The sequence below is a fragment of the Coloeus monedula genome (assembly GCF_965178545.1).
Source record: "Coloeus monedula genome assembly, chromosome: 9".
NCBI classification, from domain to species: Eukaryota; Metazoa; Chordata; class Aves; order Passeriformes; family Corvidae; genus Coloeus; species Coloeus monedula.
In genome coordinates this window covers 953,405-967,909 of record NC_138789.1, presented here as the reverse complement: position 1 = coordinate 967,909, position 14,505 = coordinate 953,405, and positions in this window count along the sequence as shown.

Below are 14,505 nucleotides of genomic sequence, written 5' to 3'. Positions count from 1 at the left end.
ATAGGTATGCTGGCAAAAGACGACTTTGTTTGTGGAGATTGTTAAGCTCTACTGCCTGTATCTATTAAAGTGGTCACGTGTCCACCTGGAATAATTTGAAAGGAATTTGGAGAGGAAAATGGTGCTAACCAAACTGTAGTCAGGAGATGAAAGAAAAAGGCAAGCTTGATAAGTTTTCATGGGAGATGGGTGCCAGAGGTACAGTGTTTTATAAAGCTGAAGTCACATTAAAACAATATGAAGTGAAAAAAGCTACTTCTGAGGTACAGTATTTCGTTACCTTTGAGGAATGGCAGGTAAACAGATGGAGTGCTCTAGGAGCTGCTTGTGAGTAGCTTCCTCACTGTCTGCATGTAATGACTTGCCCTTGTACTTAATTAACTCGCTGACTTTTTTTTAATGTGGATAGGGTCTGTGTGACAGAACTTGAACCGTACTTCATGCTGTGACTTGCCTTTAATACTTCTGAAAAGTCAATCTTGACTCTTCTGAAGCTGTCTTAGTGGTGGGAAGGCTCCTTCAATTAGGACCTAGTTCATGTTTCAGATAAGGCAATTTAATTTATCTTCAAAGAGGCATTTCTCTAGCTGTGTATAAGCTGCTATTCAGGGACATGGGTTTGTTAAGAAGAGAGGTCTAAACCTGTGTTCGAGACCAGCAGCTGGAATTGTTTTAATTTCTTGTGGTTTTGGTCATGAATGCCATATGACTGGGAGGGAGAGGGGAAAGAAATATGTACAATGGAAAGTTTTAAAGTATTTAAGGTGATGTTATGTCAGGGCTTATAGAAAAATTTACTAAGCATGCAAAATGGGTATGAATTCTTAAGGATGTTTAGACTGAGAAGTGAACAATATGCACTATTGATTTGAGGCTGATGTGGTTTTGTTGAAGAATAATTCTCGATCTGAATTGTATCACAAGACAGCAAGGACATTAATTGAAAGGGTGTTGTCGAGGCCAAAAGTCTTCTATAAAGGGTAGGTTTGGAAAATGTGCAATCTGTTGTGCAGATCTGTATGTTGATACACTTCAGAGGTGTGTTGTATTTGTGTCGCACTGTTAGACAGACACAGAAATCCAGTTGGCATCTGTTAAGTGATACTGCTAAAAAGGAAAGATAGCTCCTTGCATTATTTATCAGACAAACACGAGAGATGTCTTGCTAAGCTATTGCACCCACAAAACTTTGCTTAAATCCCTCATTTGTCAACAAAGGTACGTTGTAGAAGAGTTTAGAGCTTTATTTCAGCTGTACCTATTTTTTTTTTTTTTTAAAGCTAGCTCTTGTTTTCCTGACTTAGGAAATTATTTTACATACTTCTTCTTCATCTCTTTTTATGAGGTAATAGTCTTAAATGGAAAACAGAATCAGGCAGTAGTGGAGTTAAAGGACATGGACAGAGGTGAGATCTCTCCAGGGACCAGGAAAGGACAGGCTTCCCTTTGCTGCCTTGGGATTTGCCAAAGTTCTGTGTTGCTTTCAGGTGTCAGATTTCTGTGTCTGGTACTGAATGTCGTGGATATCTTCTTGATTTTACTTGAAGTGAGGGAGGAAAGATGAGGAGAAGTGATGGACTTCAGCAACTGAAGTTTTTGTTGCTTGTCTCTTTCTCTGGTGTCATCTTTCCCTATTACGGTCCAGCCCATTAATGGAATTGGATATCTTTTTTCCCTGGGGCAGTAGGGTGTGTTTCTATGATCTTATCGTTAGACTTGCTGATCACTGTTTCTTTGTGCCTTCTTCTGTATTTATGATTCTCCTAAAGTTGGTAGAAGTGCTTTGCTTACAGGAAGAGAATTGCTGTCTTCTGGAATTCATAATTAGCATCTTCTCTGATGCTGGGGAGGCCAATGTTTTTTAATGTAACAACCCTTAAAATCAGAGAACGCCTCATGGAAGCGATAAAGGAGTCTTGCCTAGGTTGGAGATTCTGCCTCTTGTGAATTGTGTTCTCTTTTGGGTATGGGGCTGGGTTGAGCATGTGCTTCTGTCCCAGGGGGAGCTGATGTTGAATTGGCTTCATTTGTCAGTGAGGGAGCTGGTTGATGCAACAGTCTCTGGTAGAGCAGCCCTGCTGTCTGATGTTTGCCAGCTCTGTCAGATTTATGGTGTTTATTAGCCACACACAACTCACCTGGAAAACCCTGCTCTGTTGTTTGTGAACAAACTAGATTCTTCTGTTGGGAGGACCCTGTAAATCCCTGTATTGCATTTAAACTGGTAGTTGCCTTGCCTGTTTTTGCTTAGGTGGCCTTTCTTTGTTGTCTTGGAGGTAGTGAAATATAAATTTGTATAGGTCATTAAAATATCTTTGCTTTTAAGTGATAAAGCTGTTTCAAAAGTATCACCTGCCAAAACACACTAACCATGTTGTGGCTGGTGACTTCAGGGTATTCCACCAGTAAGGTACTAATACCCTATTTATGATGTGGCTGGTTCTCATTTATGTTTAAATAACAGCAGGACCAGCATGAACCTCCCCTACTTGGCAAGCTGAACATGAAACTAAAAGATGAAAGTGTTTTCAAAGTGCAGCCAAGGTATTGACTTTTTCAGCCATTCTTTCAGCAGGTAAGAGGCAACTTGCTTCCTGCTAGTATGGAATGGGGAAATGAATTACTAATTTGTGTTTTGGTTTGGTTTTTTAGTTTGATGATATGGATGATCTTGACTTTGGGATAATATTGAAAGCTCTTAATTAATTTAGTTTAAATATATATACACACACACACATGTACACCTACATATATTTAATTGAGTTCCCTGTCCAGCTCTCCCAGCTGAGTTTGTTCCCAGCACAGCTTTCTCTTCACTGGGGCTTTTTTGTTGCTCAAGGAAGGCTGCTCCCCCTTTGGTGTGCAGCATCCCCTCATACTTCTGATGTTGACAGATTTCCTTGTACCTGCAGAACAAGGACAGTAATAACATAAATTAATGACGGTAATAACAAAGCAGTATCAAATCCTTGTCCAAACTGTAACTTAGGGTACTCATTCCAAATACTTAGAAACTATTGCTGAGACCCTTTCAGTTCTCTGTCATAGTCATGGCCATCTGTCATGTTTTTTCCTCCTATTCAAGGTGAATCTTGTATGAGAGCAAAAATGCTTGTCTTAGCTAAGCTATATGTTTATGTGGCTGAATTGTTGCTTTAAGGCAGCAATAGAGGGCGTGGCAGGGCTCAAAGAAGTGTTGTATTTTCATTTAGATGAGGTAAAGAATTCGTTTTCACTGGTTTGTCCACAATGACCAACATCTGTTGCTTGAGAATAAGCCAGTGCTGTTGGGTATTCTGGGCCAGAAGATGTCCTCTGCAGAAGGGGGGAAAAAAGATGTTTGTGCAAAATTTAGGACTGAATTCCTGCAGGATTTCCTGCCAGAAGTTGCCAGGAAAATGCTTACCTGGTAGATGTCTTAGGATCTGAGGATCTTTGCTTCAGTTCTTCTACTTGTGGTTTCCCTGAGCTTTGTGCTACTTTATCACTGTGATGGTTTTGGTGAACCCGGAAAAGAAAGCAAAGCATTTTCCAATAATTTTGCTAAGATTTTGGCTATTAGTATTACTGAAGTAGCAGTTCATAAGGGATTCTTTTGGAAGGTTCTAATCTGTGAGCTTTTGAAAGATAAAGTTGACATCACCTCGTGGTCACGTGACATTGGGTGTTATATCCCTAATTGTGATAGCCTCCCTTGTCATGCTATGCACTTTCTTGCATTATAGCATTCTAGATTAACTTTTTATCAGTTAAAAGATAAGCAAAAAATGGATATAATTGTCTTTTTAGTTAAATGAAATGTTAAATGGCATGATTTCCTTAAAAGGAAAGTGTTATCTGCTGTAAACCAATAGTTAATATTCAAAACACCATTCTCCTTCAAATCTCTGTCACAACTATATTGTGTACAGGATACCTCTGTCATTACTCTTGGACCCAAGTTTTTGGCTTGCACATATCTGCACTTAAATCAATCTTTAATGTCTGCTTTCATTGATTTGGCAGAAACTGACTCAGCTGTGTTTCGTAGGCTTAAGGATATGTTTGAGTGATAATTATCCAGTCATCCACAGAATGGAACAGCTCAAATATCCAAGTAGTTGGGTAGGATATCACTTGTGAACATACTGTGCTGAATTCATAGTGCTGGAATAATCTTAAAAAACCTGCTTGACAGTCTGTATCGAAGACATGTCATTAATCTTACCCCTGCAGTGTCTTTCTCTTGGTTTTGTAACAAGAGTTTGAGGCTTGCCTTTACTGCCCTTAGAGGTATACAGATTATTTTGTATAGCTGGTTCTTACTCTTTGCCAGCTATGCTCTTCAAATTAATGCTTGTGCTGCTACATCTCAGTGTCTTTTTGATGTCTTCTGGAAAGCCTTGTATTCTATATCAGTTAGACAAGTTCTGTAGATATTTATTATGTCATTCCCTCTTTAGGGCAGATCCTTTCATCAATAATGTAGATAGATGGCTTAGAAATGGCTCCAGCAGGGCTCTCATTTATACTGCACATTTACCTGAAATCACATTGGGATTTTTCTGGTGACTGGGCTGTTGCTAATGCACAAGCAATAAATGGGTTTACCAGAATTTCAGGTCTTCAAATAAATTCTTGTCTACCTTGAGTGTCTAAAGAGGCAACATTGCCCTATGGTCTACTGTAAGTTTCTATTTTGATAACAAGAAAAAAGTCTGATAGCATCTTAAAAAATATACTGTCCTCCTTAATGAAAAAGTTCACTCTGAATTTCAGTTGAAGCAAGCATATTCTTGGTTAGCAGTTCCAGACACTGAGTAGGTCACTGGTATATGGTTGGGCCATCTGACTGTTGGAGTTCTATACTTGAATTTACTTGGTTTCTGTGTCTCTATGTAATTTGGTTTCTATGTCATGTTTTATTAGGCAGATGCTTTGGTGGTCACCAGTTGCTGACTGATCTTGGGTGGAGAAAGGTGTTTAACATTAAACTATGGATATTTAGGTCTTAATCTGTTCTTTCATAAGTTGTCTGATTTACTGAGGCCCTTCCAAAGGGAGTTAGAAATGTGGAAAAGAGGTGAATGGGATGCGCCGATCGATAAGTAAGTGGTTTGTGTGTTGCTTGCTTGTCGAAGTTGTCTACCCTGGGCTTGACACACTTCTGTGAATGAATGCAGGGGACAGTGACACAGGCAGAAGACCAGCTCTCTTCCCCAATGTCTATTGTAGTTTCCCATAATAGTCATCATACCAAACAGGCAATTCATAGGCTGATAGATTTTTTCCTGTTAGCACAATTTCTATAGCAACGGTGCATATCAATGCATGATGTTCAGGAAAGAATAATTATAGAGCACATCATTGAAATGTTGCTATCAAAGGTGTTATTGATAAAGACTGTACTCATCTCTCTGAAAGCTGAATATCAAACCAGACTATGATGCTGTGTGTCCTCTTTGAGAAAGGTCCTTATTGTCTATTAGTAGCTTTACAAAAAAATACAGTCAAATGGTCTCTCAACAGTATTTTCTTCTGAGTGAGAAAGTCAGGCACTCCATGGGGGAGGAGTTTTGCCTTCTTTTCCTTAAATGTCAATCTTTTTTGCCTTCCTGTACAAGGCAAGGGTGCAGTCGAGGCTGGTGGATGTACCGAGTCCTTAATTCTGTGGATTTGGAGCCTGTTACTCAGCAACAGCTGGGACTTTCTCATTTCTCTGTCGTTAAAAATGTGTCCTAGGATGATTGGATCATCTTGGTTTTGATTTGGCTGTTTGTAATTTTGACTCTAGCATTTAATGCTTCCAGGAGTTTATTTAATGAGTTGCATGGATATTTGAGTTTTCTTCACATCCCTATGTGATGTGTAGGTTGACACAGAAAAGTCGTTGTGGATCCTCAGGCTCAGTTTTTGTCACTGTTTTTTTTCTTACGTGTGCTTTTGGCATGCGAGTTGTGGTGATTGCTGGTGTCTGAGCTCTGTAGCCTGTTTGCAGTAGCAAAGCTCAGGCTGTCAGTTGTCATCCCTGTCTCACAACTTACAAGTGTGCGGTTGTACATAAAATTATATTCAAGTATTTTTCCCAGATCTTTTTCCTGTGAAACACTTTCTGTTCTGAGAGAAGGCATGCCACCTGCATGGATCCATTTGCAGATCATTACAATGGTTTTCTTCAAGTCTGCCTTCTGCTGATTTTTGTGTTGCCTTATTTAAAATAACAGTATAAAAAAGCTAGGAATATAGAAGGCAGTTCTAGAGACTTTTCACAGTGAGATGTGATATTTTTGCTGATGCACAGCCTTAATAATGCTTCCATATTTATGTGTTGTTTGTATTATCCTCAAACAAAGCAAAACTGGATCTAAATCCCTCTGAAAAGAATTTTTGGATCCTGAAGTCCAGGTTAGCAGCATTCAATGCTCCACTGTAGCATGCTCTTGAATATGATTTCCCTGTTCAGAATGGTGTATGCAGATGTGCTCTTCCTTTATTAATTCCACTGATATTGTGCCTGCACTTCTTAGCCATAATAACACTTTACAAACTGAGCATCAGTTAATCAAGAGGATATTAATCATTTACTGCTCCTCTTGTGTGCAAACAAAACTGACAACTGTATGGCCATGTGGTGGAGGTCTTGGAAAATCCAATTGGGGAATGATTATCATCTTATTGAATGGCCTAATTAATTAAAAATATTTGCTTCTGGTTTAAATCTTATTTATTTTCTTTGCCATCTTCTAATTCTTGAAAATAACTATCAGTGGCTCCTGTCCTTCAGAAATACCTCTAGGCTATGTTTTTTCCTGTTGTGTATCTTTGGGGCAAGGAGGGATTCTCCTCTGGTTCCTCACTGAGGGAACCTGGATTTCTTCTTCAGGATGAGAAGAAATGTTGCTCAAAGAGATTAAGCTTTGGGTTGGCTTTCGTTGTTGGAGGGAGATGAGGAGGGTAGAACATTATGCTTTTGATGTACTTTCTGTGCTAAAAGAATTCCCTCCTGCTTACTCTTTTGGCATATGGGAAGGAAACCAAACTAGGTCTCATAAATTCAGAGGTTCCCTCTTCTGATAGCAATTGCAAAGTAATAGCCAGATCCAAAGGAATAAAGCTTTCTTCTGTGGACTTTTCTCAAGAACTACTAACAGAGGCTTGTTGGTGATCTCTGAAGGGAAGTGCCAGGGACCTGATGATTTGTAATGAGTTTGTGAGCAGAAGGTTCTTCAGGTTTTGTGCAGTTATTTTCTTAGCATGCCTACATTTTGTCTTTTAACACTCAGCTACTGCTGGAGAGGCCTTTGGTTAGCAGAAGGCCAACCTCTTGTGACCTCAGGCTAAACCTAAACAGCACGTACACATGTTCACATTTTTGGCTTATTCCATTTGTTGCCTGCAATGATCCTTTTCCTTCTGCTTGATTCATGCCTGTGTGAGGGCCTGGATCTGCCACTGCTTGCAGCTGTGTACCAGTTCTCATGCTGAAATTTGTTGCCTTGTGCTAGAATATCTCTCAGTTAAGTCCTGGCCCTGGGTCAGTCCACTGAGGAAAGCTGCTTTTGCGTGGTGGAAGTGAGAGTGGTAAGGATCTCCTTTCTATTTGTGTGTAACTAACCTGGAAAAATTGCCTTTTTGAGCTGAACCTCTTGGTGATTGTTGCAAGTTGATGACAAACTGAGCTAATGGTGTGAATTTTGTAATAGGATTTGGTAAATGAGTAACTTGTGCCCTGGAGAAGGATATTCTGGCTTTCACTTTTGGTTTTTCTTTCTTTATCTCATCCAAGGAAATGGGAGCTGCAAGTTGTACCAGTTCTTGAGATTAAAAAGGAGAGCACTGGGTACTGGAGAACTGTGGAGAAGAGGTCTAGAAAGCTGGAAACCAAGATATGAATGAGACAGAGCCTTGCTATTACCTTAATGTTATCTCTCTCTATTTCTTTTCTCTCTCCCCCAGCCTCCTTTAATTCCCAGAGCTGGGGAATGAGGTGCATAAAAGCAGCAATAAGATTTATTCAGGACAAATTATAGTGAAAGTGCTCTGTGAATAGTGTCTTCTTAAAGAATAGTAATTTTACCTAATTGCCAGGTAAAGCCTTTTCTAAGGTAAAAAAAAGAATCTAAATTTAAATGAACATGTTTAAATGAAGCTTCTTTTTTTATTTAAAACTTCAGTGTCAAACCTAATGAAAGAATTTTTTGTTCCCTTTCTTGCTGTTCCATGGATTCTAATTTCATCTGTCTTGGAGTTTAACCAGCTGATACTGCCGTGACTGTTGAGCAACAGATGCTTAGGGAAAGAATGTATGTGTGACATAAGTGAGCTGTGTGAGTACAGAAGTGCTTTGAGTTTCCGGCAGGACTCTGGAAGGCAGGAGTCTGTGTTACTGGGTCAGCTGTGCTGCTGGTGCAGCAGCGTGTGACAAGGTTTCTGTCAGGAAGGAGTCCAGCATCAGCTTAAGCAGCTATGGGGTATTTGCTGTTAGTGGTGTTGTCTTAAAACTGTTCAAGAACCCAGTTGCTGTTATTCAGATTTTGAGCATAAATTTGCATTTTAGTCATACTTCTGGTGCATCTTCCTGGTAGTTAAACGCGGCAAGTGTGTCCTCAGCAGATCTCAGTTTCATACCATAAGCAAGCTGGGGTCTCTTGGGTTCCACTTATGAAAGAAGTTTCACTGTCTTCAGAATACTTGCAGAGTATCTGCAAGCCCTTCTGTGCATGCATTTCATGGAAAAAATGTTTTGGAAGCAAGGTGACCAGAACTGCATAGAGTACAGCATCGAGTCCCTTCGGCATTGTTTTGCAGGTGGTGTTGGTCCCTAATTAATGCAGATATCTGGGTCTCATCTGGCTACTTCATGCTTACAGCTTTAGTGGCATCGTTTCCAGCTGAAATTCACAGCAGAAATTTTACAGGAATCAGCTACCAGAGTCCTTTAATGATTGACTTACGGGTTTTTTTTTTTTGTTCTTCTGTCCATCGGATAGCTTTATTTGTCCTGTATTGTACTGCTTTGCTGTATTTCTAAATGGTTTTTGGTTTAATATTTGTAGTGGTATTGCATATTTAATAACTCTTAGTAATCTGGTTTTTTTTAATATTATGCTTCCATATATGTTTTTTTGTCATGTCTCTCTCCAGTGTGTGTCTTCTTGTGTCTCTTATCTCAGTCTTCACGAGATAGGCACAGATTAGGCAGTGCTTTGCCAAGATTCACGCCCCTGGAGATTTCATAGAGTTTCATAGGTCTGGGATTTTATTATTTTCAGTGATAAATTTCCTGCAGGGGAATGGAGTAATATTAAGTTGCTTGAGCTATTATTTTGTCTTTTGTGGAAGTTTCTATTTTTATCAGTTTTGCTATCTTAATATCATCATGCTTCCCAAAAACTGAATGAAAGGATGGCTTTAGGTGACTTTCATTTCTCTTCTTTAAGGGTACGTACATACTACCTTTATTCTTACAGTAACCTGGGTGGGTTTCTGCTTGGTGACTCGAATGTGAAACTGAAGGATATTGTTTGGAAGGTGCAGTTTGTTTTTTCTTTGTTGGTCTTTGCCTATTCCTTGGTGACTCTGCTTCATTGTGGGGCTTTTATGTTTGTTGGGTCTTTTTGGTTTGGTGTGGAGTGTGTGGTTTGCTTCTTTTTTAGTATGCTTGGTCTCTTAGGTTTTTTGGCCGTGGGTTGTGTTGGTTCTTAGCAGTTGTCTCAGCTTTTGCCTTTTAGACAATAAGTTTTCCTCTGCTCTCTAGTTTCTGCAAGATCAGGAGCTCAGGTTCATTGTGTCTGGAACAGACTTTTTTGGTCCCTACTGTTTTTTGGTCTCTAAAGTCTTTGGTGGTGACTCTGCATTTGTAGTTAATGATGATCCATGCAAGGCACTTTTGTTTTCTTAATGGGGATCTGTGATCAAAACAAATGACACTTTGTACTGACATTATGAGTAAGAACAAAGAGGATATTGGTCATCGTGACTCTTGAGCTATTCCTAAAACTTCACTGAGTTTGTTTCTTCAAAGCTGTTGTACTGTTCTGGGCAGGAAGTTTTAAATGTAATTTTAGGGTCGTCTTTTAAAGTGCTGTTTGTACAGTATTTTTGGGACAGTGTTTGACCCAAACTGAGCCAATAATATCTGCTGTGGGAGGGAGTCGGGCATAAATGTTGTGTTAGACATCTGTGAGAGTCCAGTACGCTCTGCCCAGGTTCTTTTGGATATTCCACACATGGAGGGGGTGTAATGCTTAATGTTAAGTTAACAATTTGAATATAGTTGATGTTACAGAGGATTTCTGCTTTAGCAGTGTGGTACAAAATACACTGAAATCGCAATAGAAATGCAAGTTCAACTCAGCAAACGACAGCAATTGCAGTGTACAGTTGAAGCACAATAGCAGCGCGATCCCCATTGCTGGTCTCTGGAGTGTGCTCGCTGTCACGATGCTGGTGTCCCCAGTCACCAGGCAGGAACACGTGGGTTGAAGCCAGCTCAAGCTCTCTGAAATTCCTTGTTTGGGTGGTTTTGTAGAGCCACGTCTCTGCTCCCCCGTGCTGCTGTAGCTAACTCGGGGAGACGGTCACTTCTAACAATGAACTCGGGCAGAAGCATTTACACCACCAGTTGATTCACTCAGCTGGGATGCGGTCAGTTGATCTACTCCACTGACAGAGCTGTTTATCTAAAACAAAGGGCACTCTCTGGTCCCCTTTGTGCTGAGATCAGGTCAGCTCTGCAGCAGCTGTGCTTGGGCACACCCTGCTGCTGCCCTTGCTCGTCCTCACCGAGCTGCCTTCCCTTTGGGGGGGGTCTGGGGAATGATCATCAGCACAGCCTTGGCTGAATTTGCAGAAAAACTCACTGAAGGCACCAGACGCTGCTTAGTTATGCTGGCTTTGGCTGGGATAAAGTTCATTTTCTCCACAGTATTTAGTGTGGGGCTGTGTTTTGGATTTGTGCTGAGAACGGTGTTGATACCACAGGAATATTTTTGTTACTGCTGAGCAGGGCTGACACAGAGTCAAGGCCTTTTCTGCTCCTCACCCTGCCAGCACGTAGGCTGGGGTGCACTGCAGATTGGGAGGGGGTATAGCTGGGACAGCTGACCCCAGCAGGCTTATTCTAGGCCATATATGTAATAATATAAATCTGGAGGAAGAAGGTGGGAGGGGTGGCATTTGGAGTGGCTTTTGGCTTTCCAAGTCACTGTTACACAGGATGGAGCCCTGCTTTCCTAGGGATGGCTGAACACCTGCCTGTCCATGGGAAGCAGTGAATGAATTCCTTGCTTTGCTTGAGCACACAGCTTTTTCTTTCCCTACTGAGCTGTCTCCATCTCGTCCCACGAGATTTTTCACTTTTATCCTGCTGATTCTCTCCCCCGTCCACTGCGGGGGAGTGAGCGAGTGGCTGCATGGGGCTGAGCTGCTGGCTGGGGCTAAACCACAACAATAGTCTAGATATTTTCATTGTTTGGGTGTGATGAATATTTGTATCAGTCTTTTTAGTTTGCTTTCTACTGTACAGTATGTGTGGCACGGAGAGGTAGGAAGATACCACACAGTGTGTTGAGGCTTCAGGCTGGCATTAAATGCTTAGGTATTTTGTGCATCGTATAAAACACTCTCAATTCCATGTGTAATGCATTTCTGAGCACAAAGGCATTTATTAAATTGGAGAGGAGAAACAGACTGGAAGTTCAAATTACTCATTGTAATTCAGTTTTGGTAATTGGATATACAAGGTACACAGTGAAAACTGTGGCTCACTATTGCAGAGTGGTGACAGTGTTCCACAGACCCAGCTGTGCTGCTCTGAACTTCTCTGCTCTTGGTCACTTTCTGATATTGCTGTTCACAGATCATTTTGCTCTTGAGCAGATGGATGGTATAGGAAGCAAATGATTTAGTTATTCCAGTGTGAGGATTTTTTCAATATTTGTCTTAAGTGCCACACTGACTGAAACTGTTGCTGTGACTTTTTCTTATTATGGGAGTGGTGATGTACTTTTGAAAGCTGCTAGACATGAGAGCATTGTAAAGGTTGCCAATTCTGGAACTTTAAGGTTGATAAATATATATTTATAGCAGTTCAGTACTAATTCAGCTCCTTACTGTATCCTCACAAAATGTGAAAAAGTATAAATATAATCAGACGTACTCTTGTAATGCAGCAATGGGCACAAAGGTATCATTGTGTGGACAGCTTTGTTAGGATACAGCTTGATGGCAGATGTTACATTTTGTGAACTCTGTTTCCTTTGCATGGAGGGTTTTTTTCCCCTAAGGGATTTTCTACTTACTTTTAAAAACAATTTTAAAAATCCGATGTTGGCGTGCCTCGTAGAAGTCACTTCTCAGCATGGTGGCCCCACACCTCACTAAGAGACAGAGTTCTCTCAATTCCCATCACAGTAACCAGGTAGAAGAGGAAGACCTGGATGAGCATGCAGCACTGCTGAACCTTCCTCAGCTCCTCTGAGGTGGAAAGTCTGTCAGGAAATACAGGGAGGAAGTTCTTGTGGATGGCTGTGGGTTAGGTGAGACTAGTAATTGAGGAAACTGGGCTTTAACACTTGCTGATAGAGGAATTAGTGTGCTCTTGTTGATGTGAGGCTGATCTGCCAACTCCATAGGCTTCTATGATATGTGAAGTTTCTTTTAATTAGCACCATCCAAATACCTCCACAAAAAAAGCCCCCAGAGCTCAGTTTTTTGTTTTTCCTTGCACAGAAGGGCTTCCCTAATTCTTTGCTTTTTTGCCTCCCGTTAATAAGGGGAAGGGGAACAATTGAAGCCTATGTGAGCCAAGGGTCAAATATATAACATTTAGTTTAAGATAGTTGGAGGAAGTTGTGCAGTCTGGCCCATAACTGTATCATACAACTACTTTCCTTAAAAATACAGTGGTTAAAAAAACTCCCAAAATTTTAAAGGATAGGGCTTTTTTAGCAGAAGAGATTACTTTGGGATAAATGTAGCACTTTGAGCATGTGGGGTGCCTGAAGCTGGTTTTGAAGATGTGATACCTGTGGCCTCTACTGTCACTACAAAAATGAAACTTTAAATGCATCAGTTAGAGTTTTATTTCTGTGCTTTTCTCTTAAGTAAATGAAAAACCTGTAGGAGAGAGGCACTGGGGAGCTGGGCATTTGCCAATATTCCCCAAGACAATCTGAAGGGTAATTGAGGCGGGAAAGGACAGGACAGCAGTGACACTCAGAGGCCAAAGATGAGGGTTTTTTCTCTTTGTGTGATGTGTTAGTGTAATACCAGCTAAAGCTTAAGTGCAGTTGAGTGCATTTTTAGTGGAGGAATCAGTCTTAATGAAAGCTCGTGGGCTGGGAATGTAGCATTAAAGTGAAATGTAACATCCTCTGTCCTGTGACTGAGACAGTTCTGTCAGTCTTTCTAAGCCAACAAAGGGTAGAATGTGGATGGCTGTCCTGAATTGCAGAAGTATAGCTCAGATGGGACGGGTAATACTCAAAAATACCTGGAAGCTGTAGTGTTTGACTGACATTTACCACATTGCTCTCTTGCACTGCCTTCCTTTCTGTATTGCATTCCTATGGTGACACGTTGGCATTTGAGGATATTTTCGTATTTAAATATTGCAGTTTCTTGCCTTCTGGGCTTGTCTGTCTGACGTGCTTGGTTTAGATCCCTTGCAGATACAGCTTTTTGGATTATTTTATTTCATTCCTTAGAGGCCTTAAGTATGAGCTGCTGTAATACCATTTTGTCATGTGGAATTACCCAGTTGCCTGTCACTTCCCTTCTCCATTTATTTTCAGACCATGCAATAGCTCTGAGTTAAACTACAAACCAAAAGTGAATTTAATAAACAGCAGCAACTTTGGAAGCAATCACACCTGCTATAGACATAGATACATGGAAGCTGATTTATAATAGTTTTCACACTAGAGGGCACTAGCAGCTCATTAATTTAAGCACCAACCAGTTTTTATACTCTAGCACTTTGGGGTTGGGTCGTCTCACTGTTTTTATAGTAGATGCCAAAGGTTTCCATTTCTTTGCAGCCTTTTCTCTGCAGAATGAAAAGTCATAGTATTCTTGCAAGGATGCATGAGAAGTTAGTGTGTGGAGTTTTCCTTTGTGTGTTTTTCTGTTTGTTTGGGTTTTTTTTTAACTAAGCAATAATTTGGGTCATTTGTGGAGAAAAGTATAAATTCCACTTGTACTTTTAATTGCTTTCAATGTGATAATTTTCACTTGAAGCTGGTGAAGAGTCATGTAAGATAGGAATTGATTGGATAATACCTTGTTAAAGTTATCTAGTAGAGTTAACATCTGGAATATACTTTTAAAAGTTGGTAATAAAAGGAAAAACATCATCTGTGAGCTGATGTTGCAGACCTCACTTTGTTTACATATTGATTCCTGGTATAGAGAAAATAGTAGGGGAAAAGAATGTGGTAAGTCAGTACTGCCAGTAACTGTTGAATTTTAATGGAACCTTCAGTTGTGTATGTTGGTTTTAAGTAGGTAATTCTAAACTACATG